This window comes from Papio anubis, chromosome 3 (genome assembly GCF_008728515.1).
Source record: "Papio anubis isolate 15944 chromosome 3, Panubis1.0, whole genome shotgun sequence".
NCBI lineage: Eukaryota > Metazoa > Chordata > Mammalia > Primates > Cercopithecidae > Papio > Papio anubis.
Genome location: NC_044978.1, coordinates 43,094,093 through 43,110,561, shown reverse-complemented (window position 1 = coordinate 43,110,561; position 16,469 = coordinate 43,094,093).

Sequence of the window (16,469 nt, the reverse complement as noted above, 5' to 3'; positions counted from 1 at the left end):
TTGATTATTATAACTTTGTAATAGATTTTGAAGTCAGGCAATGTGATGCCTCCAGCTTGTTTTTGTTCAGTATTGCTTAGCTATTTGGGGTCTTTTGTGGTTCCATATACATTTTAGGATTGTTTTTTCTATTTCCTTGAAAAGTGATATTGGAATTTTGAGAAGAATTGCATTGAATCTGTAAATTGTTTTGCATAGTATGGACATTTTAACAATATTCTTTCAATTCATGAACATGGGATACCTTTCCATTCGTTTGTGTCATCTACTATTTCCATCATCAATGTTTTATAGTTTTCAGTGTATAAATCTTTCACGTCCCTGGTGCAATTTACTCCTAAGTGTTTTTTTTTTAAATATGCTATTGTAAATGAATTTGGTTTCTTCATTTCTTTCTGAGATAATTCGTTATCAGTGTAAATAAATGTTACTGATTTTTTTTTCTTTTTTTTAGACAGGGTCTCACTCCCATCACCCAGACTTGAGTGCAGTGATGTGATCCCTGCTCACTGCAGTCTCAACCTCCCAGGATCACGTGATTCTCTCACCTCAGCCTCTTGAGTAGCTGGGACTACAGATGTGCACCACCATACCTGGTTAATTTTTTGTATTTTTAGTAGAGACAGGTTTTTGTCATGTTGCCCACACTGGTATCAAACTCCTGGAATTAAGTAATTAACCTGCCTTAGCCTCCCGAAATGTGTGGATTACAGGTATGAGCCACTGTGCCCAGCCAGAAATACTACTGATTTTTGTGTATTGATTTTGTACCCTGCAACTTTACTAAGTTCATTGATCAGTTAGACCTGAAACTATAAAACTACTAGATGAAAACATAAGGGAAATACTCCATAACATTGGTCTGGGCAAAGATTTCTTGGATATGACCCCAAAAGCATAGGCAACAGAAGCAAAAATAAATGAGATTACATCAAACTAAACAGCTTCTGCACAGCAAAGCAAACAATAGAGTGAAGAGACAATCCATAGATTGGGAGAAAATATTTACAAACCATGTAAGTGTAAGGGGATAATATCCAAAATATATAAGGAACTCAAACAACTTAATAGCAAAAAAACAAGAACCCAATTTAAAAATGGACAAAGGACCTAAAGAGACATTTCTCAAAAGAAGACATACAAGTGGCCAACAGTAAACATGCTCATCATCAGCAATTATCAGGCAATGCAAGTTAAAACCACGATAATATATCACCTCACACCTTCCAGAATGGCTATTATCGAAAAGTTGAAAGATAACATGTGTTGGTGAGGGTGCGGAGAAAAGGGAATCCTAGTGCACTGTGGGTGGGAATGTAAATTAATACAGCCATTACAGAAAGCAGTATCAAGGTTTCTCAGAAAACAAAAAATAGAACTACCCATATGATCCAGCAATCCTCTTCTGGGTACATATCAAAAGGAATTGAAATCCGTATGCTGAAGAGATCTCTGCACTCCTGTGTCCATTGCAGAATTATTCACAATAGCCAGGATAAGGGAGGAACCTAAGTGTCCATCAACGGATGAATGGATAAAGAAAATGTGGTATATATATATACAATGGAGTACTATTCAGCCTTAAAAGAGAAAGAAATTCCGTCGTTTGTAACAACATGGGTGATCCTGGAGGACGTTATGCTAAGTAAAACAAGCCAGGCAAAGGAAGACAAATACTGCGTGATCTCACTTATAAGTGGAATCTAACAAAGTCCAACTCAGAAGTAAGGAATGGAATGGTGGTTACCAGAGGCAGGGGAAAGGGGTGGATGGGTAATAGGGAGATGCTGATCAAAAGGTACAAAATTTCAATTGGGAGGGATAAGCTTTAGTGATCTATTGCACAGAATGTATAATAATGTATATTTCAAAATTACTAAAAGAATATATTTTAAATGTTTTCACCACAAAAAAATGATAAATGTGTTAGGTGATGTATTTGTTAATTAGCTTGATTTAATCATATCACAATGTAAACATATCAAAACATCATATTGTACCCTACAAATATATATACAATTATTATTTGTTAATTAAAATTTAAAATAATTACTTAAAGAAAAGCCCAAACTCCCAGACATGCTGAGGCTTTTCAGAATAAAGTGAACAACAAAGGGACAAGGCCACTCGTTAATGAGGATAGCCTGGTGTTAACAGATGGCGTGGAGGCCGGGCCACTTGGGTCTTATTTTGTTTCTTTATCCTTCAAAAAGAATCATCTCCAAGCTGAAAATATTTCTAGGGGAGAAACATAATCCACCAAAATAAAGAAGACTGGAGCTCCTCTAAGTTAAGTCTCCAGGGGCACTGATGACATCACACTGCACAAAGCGACTTGCAGTTGACACAGGAAACACCGTTAGGAGCCTGTGAGACAGTGAGGAAAACGAGACATGAGCAAATAAATGCCTTGGTTTTAAAAAGGAAGAAAAGGCAGGGAAACAACAGACCAGTAACCTTGGTGCAAAAACCATGAATACTCAAGAGAAGTAGAAAAGATGTAGAAAAAAAAAGTTGTGGTATTAGGAGCCAATATGGGTTCACTTAAAGAAGGCATGTCAAGACCACAGAATATTTTAATAGGTCTAGAAACTATACCTATTAAACTATGTAGAACCTATACCTTCTACACTACTAAACTAGAAGAATATCGTAATTGTAACATCATCGTCATCATTGGTGCCAGTATCATCATCATCCTGGGTAACAACTACTGAGCAGTTTCTTTGTTCCAGATGCTATATGTCTGCAACACTCAGTATAAACTGTCTCATTTAATCCTCAGAACCAACCATCCTATGTTATAGTATGGTCTCACTTAATCTTAGCAACACATTGAACAAGATTTCTTAACTATGTGTACAAAAATAAAATAGAGTAGTTGTTAGTATGACTGAGGATTTATAACTGCTTGGAAGAGAAAGGGCAGTGCACATAAATACAGCTATGTGGGCAACTGTACTTAAAATGTATCACAAGCTCCTGTACTTGGTTCTATAGAGTTTGTTATTTTCATCAATTCCCAGGTAAAGGAATCAAAGATTTTTCACATTATGTAGTATAAGGAAGGATAGATAATACTAGGAATAATATAATCAACAGCAAAAAAATTCAATAAGCTGGAATAAGAGAATGAAAGCAATAAGCTGGAGACAAAAGGCATTTCAATTTAGGATTTTTTTTAAAAGCTATATAACACAGTTTGGGGAGACCCAGAATTACTGAATCTCATTGTTGGAAGAAATGTTTGGTCTTCTAGCCCACCCAAAAAGTCCCACAAAGTAGTTCTCTAGTTCAGTGTTTTTCAGTCTGCATAATATGGCATGGGAAATGAAATCAATTTAATGGTTGAAGGTCATCAACAAAAAAATGGAAACAAATCAATGTACACCATTTATAGCATTTAGTATTATTGTGTTAAATGTGCTTCCATTTTATTCTTGGTGTGGGTGCACTTGGGGCTGATAAAAAACATATTTTGTACTATAGGTTGTGGTCGAAAATTTTGAAATCCACTGCTATGGCCAATACTTAAATACCTTTCTTTCGTTGCCTCATTTACAGATACTATCTACAAGGAAATCTGGGGGGCATCTTTTGTGTCTTTGTACACATCTGGCTCATAGGGAGATGTTTTTCTTTTAATAGGGAATTTAAATTTGTCTCACTGTAGCTTGAGCACCTTGGTTTGTGTCTCAGCCTTGCCACATACTGGTCATAAGATCTTGCTCAAATCATTTTGCCTCTTTAATCCAAAATTTTTCTTATCTGTAAAAATGGCAATATTTTTAATAACAGATCAATATTTTCCATACCTATTATGAGGGTAAAATTGATTTTTTAAAATAGAAGGCATATTAAAAACTCCAAAGATTTTACAAACACTATTCTTTATAACCATTAAGTTTACCTTAAACAGACCTAATCTTTTGTTGTCAACCCTTCAGATATTTTAGGAAGCTATTATGAATCTTCTGTCCTCAAGATGAAACTCCTTGTTGGCTCAACTGCTCTTCACAAATGCATAATTTTGGAGTCCATACACCACCCTGGTTGCTCTCCTCAGAGTACATTCCCGTTTTGTACATTTATTCTATTTTCAACTGTATGTTGATTTAAAGTACAGCATGCAACATGAAAACTAACATGCACGCGATGAGAGGAGCTGTGTTAGGTGAAGGAGCTTATTGATGATTTCTCTGCCTTTTCAAAAATTGAGTTTAATATTGACATACACCCTATTTTCCATAGAAATAAAGTAGTGTGTTCAGGTAATTTCAAGTGTAGACTAGTAATCTCAAAGTGTAATGGGACAATTATATCCCTTGTTCAGGAGACAAAATTGCCCCTAAAACCTTTTTTTTGTTCTGTTTCTTCGTGGCATATTTTAAGCGTAAAACCCTAAAGGTTTGTTTTGTTTTGTTTTGTTTTTAAGTGCCTGCTTGTGAGCCCTATCTCCTCCATCCTGGCTTTAAGCCATTGGTTTTTTCTGACCTAAGAAACGCACTTAACATTTGTCCTTGTTTAATTTCATCTTGTTAGATTCAGCTCATTGCTCTGGGCTGTCAAGATCATTTTTCATCATATTCTGTCATGCAGTCATCTGCCTGCTCCTCCCAGTGGCTGGTCACCCACAGGCCAGAGGTGCATGCCCGCCACACCTTTCTCACACAGTGCTGGAGGGAAGCCATAGGGAACCCCTGTCCAGGTGACATGACAGAGCTGACAGCATCCTTTAGGGGACGTTCTGCAGCCAGTATAGAATGTATCTAGTTGTCTTTGTGTTATTTTAACCAGTTTTTCTGTATATGGTCCCTAAAGGTAATGAGAAATAGGCAGCTGATTATGTTTACCATTTTTACTTATCTGCCAGGAAGCTCAGAGTATGGGCCAATGGTCCATTTTTAATGGGTCTAAGCCACTTTTAAAATCTAGTAAAAATAAAATAGTAACACATGATATATTAGGGTTCTCCAGGAAATAAAACCAACAGGAGATAGACAGATGTAGATCTAGATGTGCCTATATAGAGAAATATAGTACTCCATTCCTATCCGTGGTTTCATTGTGGTTTTAGCTATCTGTATCAGCCATGGTCTGAAAATATTACATGGGAAATTCCAGAGATAAACACTTCATAGATTTTAAGTGTGCCCTGTTCTGAGCACGGTGAAATCTTGTGCTGTCCCACTCCATCCCACGTGGATGTGAGTCATCCGTTTGTCCAGCATATTCATGCCATAGACACTACCTACCCATTAGTCACTTGGTGGCCATCTCAATAACCAGATCAACTGTCACAGTATTGCAGTGCTTGTATTCAAAGAAGCCTTATTTGATTTCATAATGGCCCCAAAGTCCAAGAGTAGTGATGCTGGTAATTCGGATATGCCAAAGAGAAGCTGTAAAGTGCTTCCTTTAAGTGAAAAGAAGAAAATTCTCAATAAGGAAATAAAAAAAAAATCATATCCTGAGGTTCCTAAAATCTAAGATAAGAATATATCTATCTGTAAAATTGTACAGAAGGAAAAAGAAATTCATGCTAGTTTTGCTGTCATACCTCTATAAAAGTTATGGCCACAGTACATAATAAGTGCTTAGTTAAGATGGAAAAGATATTCAATTTGTCGATAGAAGATATGAGTAGAAATATGTTCTGATTGATGACAGTCAGGTTCGGTACTATCTGTGGTTTCAGGTATCCACTAAAGGTCATGGAATATATCCCCTTGGATAAGGGGGAACTACTGTATAAATAGAGATGGAGATGGAGATGGAGGTAGAGATGGAGATAGAGATGGAGATGGAGATAGAAATAGAGATAGAGAGAGATAGAGATAGAAGTATAGGTATACCTCCTTTTGTGCTTTGCAAATGTGTTTTTTACAAATGGATGGTTTGTAGCAACTGTGTGTTGAGCAAGTCTATGAGTGACAGTTTCCAATAGCATGTGTTCACTTCGTATCTTTGTGTCAGATTTTGGTAATTCTCACAATATTTCAAACTTTTTCATTATTATTATATCTGTTATGATGATCTCTAATCAGTGATCTTTGTTGTGACTATTGTAATTCTCTTGGTGCACCATGAACTGCACTCATGTCAAATGGCAAACTTAATCAATAACTGTATCTGTTCTGACTGCTCCACCAACCAGCCATTCCCCCATCTCTCTCCTTATCCTTGGTCCTCCCTATTCCTTAAGACATAAGAATATTGAGATTAGGCCAATTAATAATCCTACAATGGCATTTAAGTGATCAACTGAAAGGAGGAATCAAAGGACTCTTTAAATCTAAAAATGATTAAGCTTAGTGAGGCAGGCATGTTGAAAATTGAGATAGACTAAAAGCTAGGCCTCATGCACCAGGCAGCCAAATTTCAAATCCAAAGGAAAAGTTCTTAAAGGAAGTTAAAAGTGCTAGCTACTCCAGTGGACACATGAATGATAAGAAATCAAAACAGCCTTATTGCTCATATAGAGGAAGTTTTAGTGGTCTGGATAGAAGATCAAACCACATCATTCTCCTAAGCTAAAGCCTAATCCAGAGAAAGGCCCTAATGCTCTTCAATTCCACGAAGGCTGAAAGAGGTGAGGAAGCTGCAGAAGAAAAATTTGAAGCTAGTAGAGGTTGGTTCATGAGGGCTAAGGAAGGAGGAGTCATCTCCATAACATAAAAGCACAAGGTGAGGCAGAAAGTGCTGATACAGAAACTGCGACAAGTTATCCAGGAGATCTAGAAGATAACTGATGAAGGTGACTCCACTGAACAACAGATTTTCAATGTAGGCAAAACAGCCTTCTATTTTAGGAAGATGCCACCTGGGACTTTCATAGCTAGAGAGGACAAGTCAATACCTGGCTTCAGAGCTTCAGAAAGCAGGCTGACTCTCTTGTTTGGGCTAATGTGGCTTATGACTTTAAGTTAAAGTCTGCTCATTTATCATTTGAAAATCCTAGGGCCCTTAAGAATTATATACTAAATCTACCCTGCCTGTGCTCTATAATGGAGCAATAAAGCCTTGATGACAGCACTTCTGTTTAAAGTATTGTTTACTGAATATCTTAGCTCACCGTTGATACCAACTGCTTAGAAAAAAAATATTTGTATCAAAATATTACTGCTCATTGGCAATGCACTCAGTCATCCAAGAGCTCTGACAAAGATATGCAAGGAGATTAGTGTTTTCATGCCCGCTAACACAACATCCATTCTGTGGCCCGTGGATCAAGGAACAATTACCACTTTCAAGTCTTATTATTTAAGAAATAGATTTCACAAAGTTATTGCTGCCATAGATTGTGATTCTTTTGATGAATCTGGGCAAAGTAAATTGAAAACCTTCTAGAAAGGATTCACTATTTTGGATACCATTAAGAACATTAAAGATTCATGGGAGGAGGTCAAAATATCAACAGTAACAGGAGTTTGGAAGAATGTGATTCTAACTGTTATGGATGATTTTGAGGGTTCAAGACTTTACTGGAGGAAGTCATTGCAGATGTGGTAGAAATAGCAAAAGAACTGGAATTAGAAGTGGAGTCTAAAGATGTAACAGAATTGCTGCAATCTCATGATAAAACTCTAATGGATGAGAAGTTGCTTCTTATGGATGAGCAAAGAAAATGGTTTCATGAGATGGAATCGGCTTTGAACATTGTTGAAATGATGCCACGGCTTTGGAATATTACATAAAGTTGATTGATAAAGCAGAGGCAGAGTTTGAGAGGATTGACTCCAATTTTGAGAAGTTCTACTGTGGGTAAAATGCTATTAAACAGCATTGCATGCTATAGAGAAATCTTTGGGGAAAGGAAGAGTCCATCAATGTGGCAAATTTTATTGTCTTATTTTAAGAAATTGCCACAACCACCTCAGCTTTCAGCAACCACCACTCTGATCTGTCAGCAGCCATCAGCATCGAGGCAAAACCCTCCAACAGCAAAAAGATCATGACTCGCTGAAGGCTCAGATGAGCATTAGCATTTTTTGGCAATGAAGTATTTTCATATTAAGGTATGTACATCATTTTTTTAGAAATAATGTTATTACACACTTTAAAGACTGTAGTATAGTATAAACATAACTTTTATATGCACTGGGAAGCCAAAAATATTGTGTCACTCTATTGTGATGTTTGCTTTATTGTGGTGATCTGGACCCAACCAAACCTGCTATACCTCTGAGTTATGCCTGTATAGATATAGAGAAAGAGATTGGTTATAAGGTATTGGCTGATGTGATCTTGGAAACTGAGAAGTTCCATGATCTGCTCTCTATAAGCCAGAGACCCAGGAAAGCCAGTGGTGTCGTTTGAAGGCCTGAGAGTCCAAGAGTCACCGGTATAGATTGCAGTCTGAGTGCCAAGGCCTGAGAATCAGAATCTCTGAGGGCAGGAGAAGCTCAATGCTCCGGCTCGACAGTCGGAGAATCAGTTCAACTGTTCTCAGCCCTTTTGTTCTAAGCAGGTCCTCAGTGGACTGAATGAGGCCCCCACACACTGGGGAGGGCAATCTACTCAGCCCATCAACTCAAATACTAATCTCTTCCAAAAACACCCTCACAGACACATGTAGAGATAATGTCTAGCCAGCTATCTGGTTTCTGTTGACACATAAAATTAACTATCACGAGTGGTAAAAGCAGAAAAAATAACTATTGGGTACTGGACTCAATACCTGGGTGATGAAATAATCTGTACAACAGACCCTCATGACACGAGTTTAACTATGTAACAAAGCTGCACATGTACCCCTGAACCTAAAGTAAAAATTGAAGAAAAAAGAAAAGCAAAATATACTAAGGACTATCATATAAGAATTTTGTATAAACTTAAACTATTTCAAGTAGTATTTTCTGCTTACCTATAGATTCTTCCATCAGAGACGTGTGAATTGGGCTTTGTGGGGGAAAGTGCAGGTGCTTTGGTGGGAGGAGTAGAACTTATGCTAATCATTGCTGCTCCCCTATCTTGTGAGATACGGAAACCAGTCAACATGATGTTTAGTGAAAAGATGATGTTAAAGAAGTTTCATTGGCTTGGCCTATGGTAGACCTTCTGTTAAACTCTTAAGGGATCTATTGCCATGTGGATTTTGCTCACGTTACTGAAGGGTTTTTATGGGAACAAATTGTTAAGCACTGAAGGGGAATTGGGAAATCTGGTATTTCTACTTCCAGCTTTTCTAGACTGCTTGCTGGATGGTTGGAAACAAATGATTAAATTCCCTGAGGTGCCTCAAACTCATTAAGCTGGGGCCACTCACATACTGGCAGTGTGCTAAGAGGGCTCCTGGGATTCTGTGTCACCAGGCAGTTTGCTCCCAGGAGAACTGGCTTAGATCCTAGCAGTAAGTGCTGGCGTAACGTTTCACGGCTTTGGGGTGCTGCCCGAGAAGTTGACTCTATTGCTGTTTCACAGGAGGTGGTGAAAGAGGCCTGTCGGTTTTAGATGTCTGTTTAGTAAAAGAAAGGGCTGTGATGGCAGACTTGCCGCTGGTTTGAGGGAAATGTGGATCCAGCTCTGGAGCTGAGTCTTAGAGCAAAACAAGGAATCGGTCCTGCAGAAATGGTCCATGAACGTGAACCAGAGAAACATTTTTGGAGTTTGGTATTTGCAGGTTCCTTGAAAAAATGTTTCATAATTAAAAAGTTTGATGAAGGACTTTCTCATTCAAAGATTTTAGTATTTCCCCATTGCCAAGGGAGAGTGGGGACTAACCAGACAATTAGCTGCTTCTTGCTGCAGAGTGGATAAGAGGTTTGGATTGCCTCTTTAAAGGAGAGTAAACCCTGTTTGTTGTGACTGCTTCTGTGATGGGTGATCAAAGGGCAGTGTGGACGGTGAGAAAATAAAGGATGACATTTAGATACTCAACCATAATGCTGCATTCTTTACTTTTAAAAAGAGAGAGAAGGAAGAAAAGAAAATATATCCTTACAAGTTTTAAATGTTCTTTAATTTGAGAAAACCTGCCATGGATGGAAGGAAGGACGAACATTTGACATTGTTCAATATTGAGGACTCCTGAAGTCCAGTTACCCTGAACTAGCTTTTACCTTCTTGATTTGAAGTAGTGGGTCCCAAAATCAGTTTGCCTGCTTCTGGTAGGTTTGCAGGGTTAGGATGTGAGGTCTGCAGAGAAAGTAAGTTTCGGCTAGATTTCTTACTTACTCAGAGTGGCCCTCCAAACCCTGGTCCCTGTCAGAGAAGCAGGAAACCAAAGTCTTGTCTCCCATCCTTAATTAGCTTTTTGTAACCATCCCACATCACTTTTTCTGTATGTTTCCATGTTCATGACTATACAAAGGCCATTGTAACAGCTTAGAAGTTAGGGGCACAGGCTCCAGAGCTACTGTGCAGGGGTTTGAAACTTAGCGCCTTCATTCATGGGCAATGTGACTTCAAACAAGTTGCTTTAATCTTTCTGTGCCTTACTTTTCTCATCTGTAAAGTGGAAATGGAATTAGAACATATTTTATACGATCATTGTGAGGATTAAGTGAGTTCATACATGTTCAATGTTAGCTGTGTGCCTGGCACATGGTAAGAGTTCAATACATGGGATCTATTATCCTTGGAAAGGTTGGAAGAAGGATGCATTAAAATAAGTGGAACACATAGAGTTCTGAACAGAGAGATCCATGTACCTTTGTCTTCTTTAGCGTAGGTCTATGCTACATTATTTCACAGATAACTTACGATGTGCATAGTGCTGTGCTATGCATCCAAGCTTGGCAATTTTAAGACAATTCCTACCCTCCAAGGATTTAGAGCTAGGTCAGTAGGAAAGATGGCAGGCTTAAAGCTGATCAGCTGCAATCCAGGGCAGTGTATGGGATCAAGTGCCTACACAAGGATAATGGGTATACATGGTGTAGGATCCTAAAAAGATACTATAAAACATTCATATATGTATAATAGAAGTCCCCAGAATTATTCAATACCAATCTTTGAGGCTCATTTTTGCATGCAGTCACAAGATATGAATGTTTAGGCTTTGAAAAGGGAAAAAGAGCCTCTTAATTAACTCCAGGTAATGCTTTTTCTGTCCTGCTGTGACAATACATGATCATATTTCTCTAATCATTTATCTCATTGTTTTGCAGTTATCTACTGATGCACTACTCTCCTTTACCACCCCTGGAGGGGTGAAGACTATGTGTTACTCATCTTTATATCCCCTGCCTGGAGCCCATGGCCTGCACTTAGTAGGCATTTAATAAAGGTTGGCTGAAGGAATGAATCAATGCTCAGAGTACATTTCCAGCGTAACTAAAATTGAATGCCACCAACTTCCCTCTTTTGGACATAGATTATAGTTTATCTGTCCAGACTCCCTAAATGCCAATTTTTGACCCCTCCTTTGCCTCCATACAAATAGTCTCCAAGTCTTACTTCCATTTACTCTCTCAACATCTCAGTCCCCACTATCCTATGTCAAATGGGCCTCATTTTATGTCTGGATAATTACAACAAACACAGCTAGTGTTCACACCTTTGTTTAAGCTCTCTCTTGCTTTGAATATACTGTTACCCATCTCCATCTATCTAAACTCCAACTAACCTCTAAAATCAACCATATTTTCCGGATTCTACTTGAAATATTCTGGTATCCCAGAATCTGGTACCCTGGCTTTTATCTCTCTTCTGATCATAGCTTGTTTACTGCTGTGCATCACTGCTAGAGCATCTAGTCCTTACAACATCTTTGTGAGAAATCTAATAGTCTCCCCATTTTGCAGATGGTAAAACTGAGGCTCACCAGCATTAACTTTCCAAGGTCACATAACTAGTTTGCTGTCTGACTTCAGAGCTCTTTCTTCTGTACCTTGCTACCTCACCCCAAGTAAAATGTTAGCTCCTAGGGAGAGGATCCTGCCAATACTTTATCAGCGGACTCTCTTGCAAGTTGCTTTACAAATAGTAAGAATTCAAATGCTATTAATTAGCTTTAAAATCCTGTTTGAATGTACTGTTCTTGAACAGGGATGATGAAGGAGAGGATTATTGGGTAGAATAAAAGCACTAGGCCAGGCACAGTGCTCACACCTGTAATGCCAAGACTTCAGGAGGCAGAAGCAGAAGGATTGCTTGAGCCCAACCAGGAGTTTGAGACTAGCCTAAGCAATGTGGTGAAACTCCATCTCTACAAAAAATATAGAAATTAGCCAGGAGTGGTGGCATGTGCCTATAGTCCCAGCTACTCAGGAGGCTGAGGCTGGAGGATCACCTGAGCCTGGGAGTTGAGGCTGCAGTGAGATGTGATTGCACCATTGCACTCCAGCCTGGATGACCTTGTCTCAAAAGAAAAAAAAAAAAAAGGCACTCAACTTTTTTTGTTTTCAATGGCAGAAAGTGCACAGTAGCATGGAGGATGACACAAAAGTCAGCAGACCTGCTAAACCTATGTGAATGACCATTGACTCCCCACTTTCATGTAGAGTTTAAAGAGAATCGTGAGTATTTTTCTCTTACATGGATTATCCCAGCACTCCGGAAATCTTTAGGTATTTTAAAAACATCTATCTAAACATTAAAATGCTCATCACAATGATGATACTGGAATAGCAGATTACTACGTAAAAACACCAGTCAATCTCAGCAGGAAGTCATTACCAAGGTAGGAAAAACGTTTGGATAGGAAAGGCTGTTCATGAGTTACCAAAGCCATGATCTTCATCTCCAAGATCTTTGAAAATGAAGAAAATGTCCACTTGTCTGCTGGAGTGAAGGAGCAGGAAACAGGACTAGAATAGTGAGCTCAACAGATTACTCCTTCATTTGCAAACTTTTCCAAGGCAGACTCTTAAACCAGGAGTGAGTGTGGGATGGCATCAATGCAGGTTATAATTATGTGCTAGACTTTAATGCATTCCATCTCAAGATGTTTTAAGAGTAGCTCATTCTTATGCCTTTATAACTAAAATAAAACCTTAAAAATATGTATCGTTTTCTTGCTGGAAGAAATTGAAGAGATTATTTAATTCAAACCTTTTTATTTTATACCTGAGGCAACCCAGAGAAGTTAAGTGATTTACCGAAGGACACAGAGTATCTGATTTATAACCATAAAACCCACCCCAAGACTTTCCCTTGGTATGACATTAATATAACTGTTCTACTCAGGGCCAGGGGATGTTAATGTAACAGATTCAGTCACGTTAATATATCAAGTCCAGCCAAATTGCAAGTGTTAGATGACCTCAAGCAGATTCACGAAAGAAATTTTTTAAAAAAGCAAAAAGCAAACAAAACACAGTATTTTCTTGCTTTCCGGGTGCACACAGCTGGGTCTCCTTCTTGTGGGCCGGGATTGGAGGCCAACTCACTGCTCTCTCGGGCTTTGGGCTTAGCTCATGGTCTTGCTCACAGCCACGCTCTCTCACCGCCTCATCTCCGTGGTGGGCACCAACCCTGTCTGTGGCTCAGCCAGCTTTCTCTTTCCCCACACAAAACAGGTGTTGAGCCCTTCCTTTGTCTCACACTCCATACTAAGTGCCAACTGCTTATTATTTATTACCTCATTGAAACTTCACCAGCACTTCGGGATGCAGGTACAGGAACTGCAGTTATCCTCATTTTGTAGAGTATGTTACAAAGCTATTCTATGGCAAAACTGTAGGGAAAAACCTTACCTATCACTGCCTGAATGCTGTGGGAACTTTTGGCAAGTTACAGAAACACTGTGACTCAGTTTCCTTATCAATAAAATGAGATAATAATAGTGCAGACCTCATTGTGTTGCTGTGTCGATGAGGTAATTTGCCAACTAGCTGACTAGAATAGTGTGTGGTACTATGCAAGCACTGTATAAATATGCTGTTATGTTTAGTTACCATCCTATCCCCTCAGTGCTTCTTACACATCCTGCACGTGTACAATATGGCCCTCAGATCTGAGCCCACACCACAACCTGTGGCTCAACCACCTTCCTTCATATAGATATGGTAGCAGCTTACTACATGTGGCTCCTGAGCACTAGAGATGGGTCTAGTCTGAATTGAGATGTGCTGTAAGTGTAAAATACCACTGGATATCAAAGACTCACTGTGAAAAAAGAATGCAAAATATCTTTTTTTATATGCTGATTGCATGTGAAATGTTTTCAATATATTGAATTGACTGAATTTATTATTAAAGCAAATGTCATTTGTTCCTTTTCATGTTTTTTAAAAATAAGGCTAGTCCAGTTTTTTTTGTTGTTTGTTTTAGAGATAGGGTCTCACTCTGTCACCCAGGCTGGAGCGCAATGGCGCAATCCCAGCTCACTGCAACCTCCACCTCCCAGGTTCAAGCAATTTTCTTGCCTTAGCCTCCCGACTAGCTAGAACTACAGGCACGTGCCACCATGCCTAGCTAATTTTTGTATTTTTTGGTAGAGACGGGGTTTCACCATGTTGGCCAGACTGGTCTTGAACCCCTGACCTCAGGTGATCTGCCCGTCTCAGCCTCCCAAAGTGCTGAGATTACAGGCATGAGCCACTCTGCCCGGACTAGAAAATTTTAAATTGCTGTGTGACTTGCATTCTATTTCTGTTGACCAGCGCTGGTATAGAGTAGCCTTCTATGTGTTCTCGGTCAGATTCCCAGGGAGAGTTTCTGGCTCAGCCCTGAGTCAGCAGAGCCCTCCTCTGTGATGAGTACCCACCCTGGTACAATCAGCTTTGTGGGGAGAGTGGCATAAGATGGGGTGCTGGCTCAGCAGAGGCTGTGGGTGTGGTGGGCAGGATAAGGCCATGTCTAAGATAAGGTGTCCTCCTGTTTTCAACAAGAAATATTACATGAGCAAATGGCAGGATTATTTATTGAGCCACATAGGTGCACTCTCTCTACATTTGCACTCCCCTCCTCATTCTAATTGGTAGTTGGGCCTTTTGAGAATCCCTGTATCCGGGGAGTTTGTGGTTCAGGGCCAAGGCAGAGGTGTTGGAGATTACCCCTGTATCTGTGGTAGGTGGATTATGCCAAGTGGCCCAAGGTAAAGGGGTGAGGTTTAATAAAAAGGAGAAGAGGGACACTTTTGTCTCTAAGACTGAGACAGGAGCAGAGGGGAGTGGAGAAGAGGTTAGCCACTTTCCTGCTAGGGGCAGAGATCTGTGTCAGGACCCAGTGGAGGGAGTGGGAAGAACCTCAGCAGGGGAAGGCCACAGGGTGCACCTGGCAGGCTGAGCTCTCAGCACCCAGGCCACAGCCTTGCTGAAGACCTGAGCCTGTTTTTTGCATAGAAGCCTTCCAACTAACAGTCTTCAAGTGACCACATGGGCTCTGAAAACTATCATAACAGCAGCCATGGAAGGAATGTACCCTAATTTTCTAGACCTCCCAGAATTTCTCATGACTCAGTGGGAGATTGAGATTTCCTCCATCCTAGTGGGATAGAGGCTTAGAGAAACCAGATTGAATTTGTTTTATTTTGTTCTGGGTGTGGGGAATACTGGAGTCCTAGGCCAAGGAAGCCCACCTTCCCTTGGTGTTTGTAGGATAGATAGTCTCATCTACACTTGCAACGAAAGGCTTAGCAACCTGGTCCCTAAGCCAGTGCCTTGCCTATTCAATCACTCATATCTTTAGGCTTTTCTGAGTGGAGACAAGGCCTAACAGTCAGGACATTGCTCTCTCTGCAGCCCCCTACTCCACATCACCCAGGACTATCAATCCTAGGATTCTCTCAGACACCTTGCATTCAAACAGCCACCAAATCCTACCTCCACCTGATCTCCTGAGTCCATTCCTCTTTCTTAATCTTCACTGTTGATGTTGCAAGCTTCTAGGTGATGCTGGTGTTGCACTCTGGGGACCACACTTTGAGGACCACTGATATATAGGCTCTGTGGTATTATCAGGTGTCTCAGCAGATTCTTAGATGCATGTAAATGTGAACTCCAGCTTTCAGGCAGTTGATACAGGAGGTGCCTATGCCATGTGTTATTTTTTTGTACCAAACGTTGCTCTTGGGCTAACATATCAATTCTACTTCACCAAGAGTAACTTCAGTCCACACTGACTCAAGAAACCAAGAATGCCGAGACGCATTTCATTCAAACATTCTCCCCTTGGCAGGGACATCAAGATGGAGGCATCTGGCTTCTGCCAAGGATGCCAGTGTTAGTCCTATGCAAAACCAGTTCCGGTTCTTTCTTGTTCTTTACATAGGCTTGAACAATGATGCGACTGTAAACCGTGTGTGTGTGTGCGCGTGTGCGCTAATACGATTTAGGCTGGATTTGGACACTGAGGGACAGTTCCTGGAGATGCTGAGGATTAGTGGTAACAGCTGTTACTCTCCCCATTAGAGGAAAAACTGAAAGGAGAAGAAAATACTTTTGTGTAAGGGATGTGTTTGCAACTCTGAGGGAGGCAGCCATTCTATCAAGCCTGAAGAAAAGTGTGTTCCTAGGTAAGTGGATGTTTTCTTTTTATTTATTTATTTTTGTAGAGACGGGGTCTCCCTATGATGCACAGGC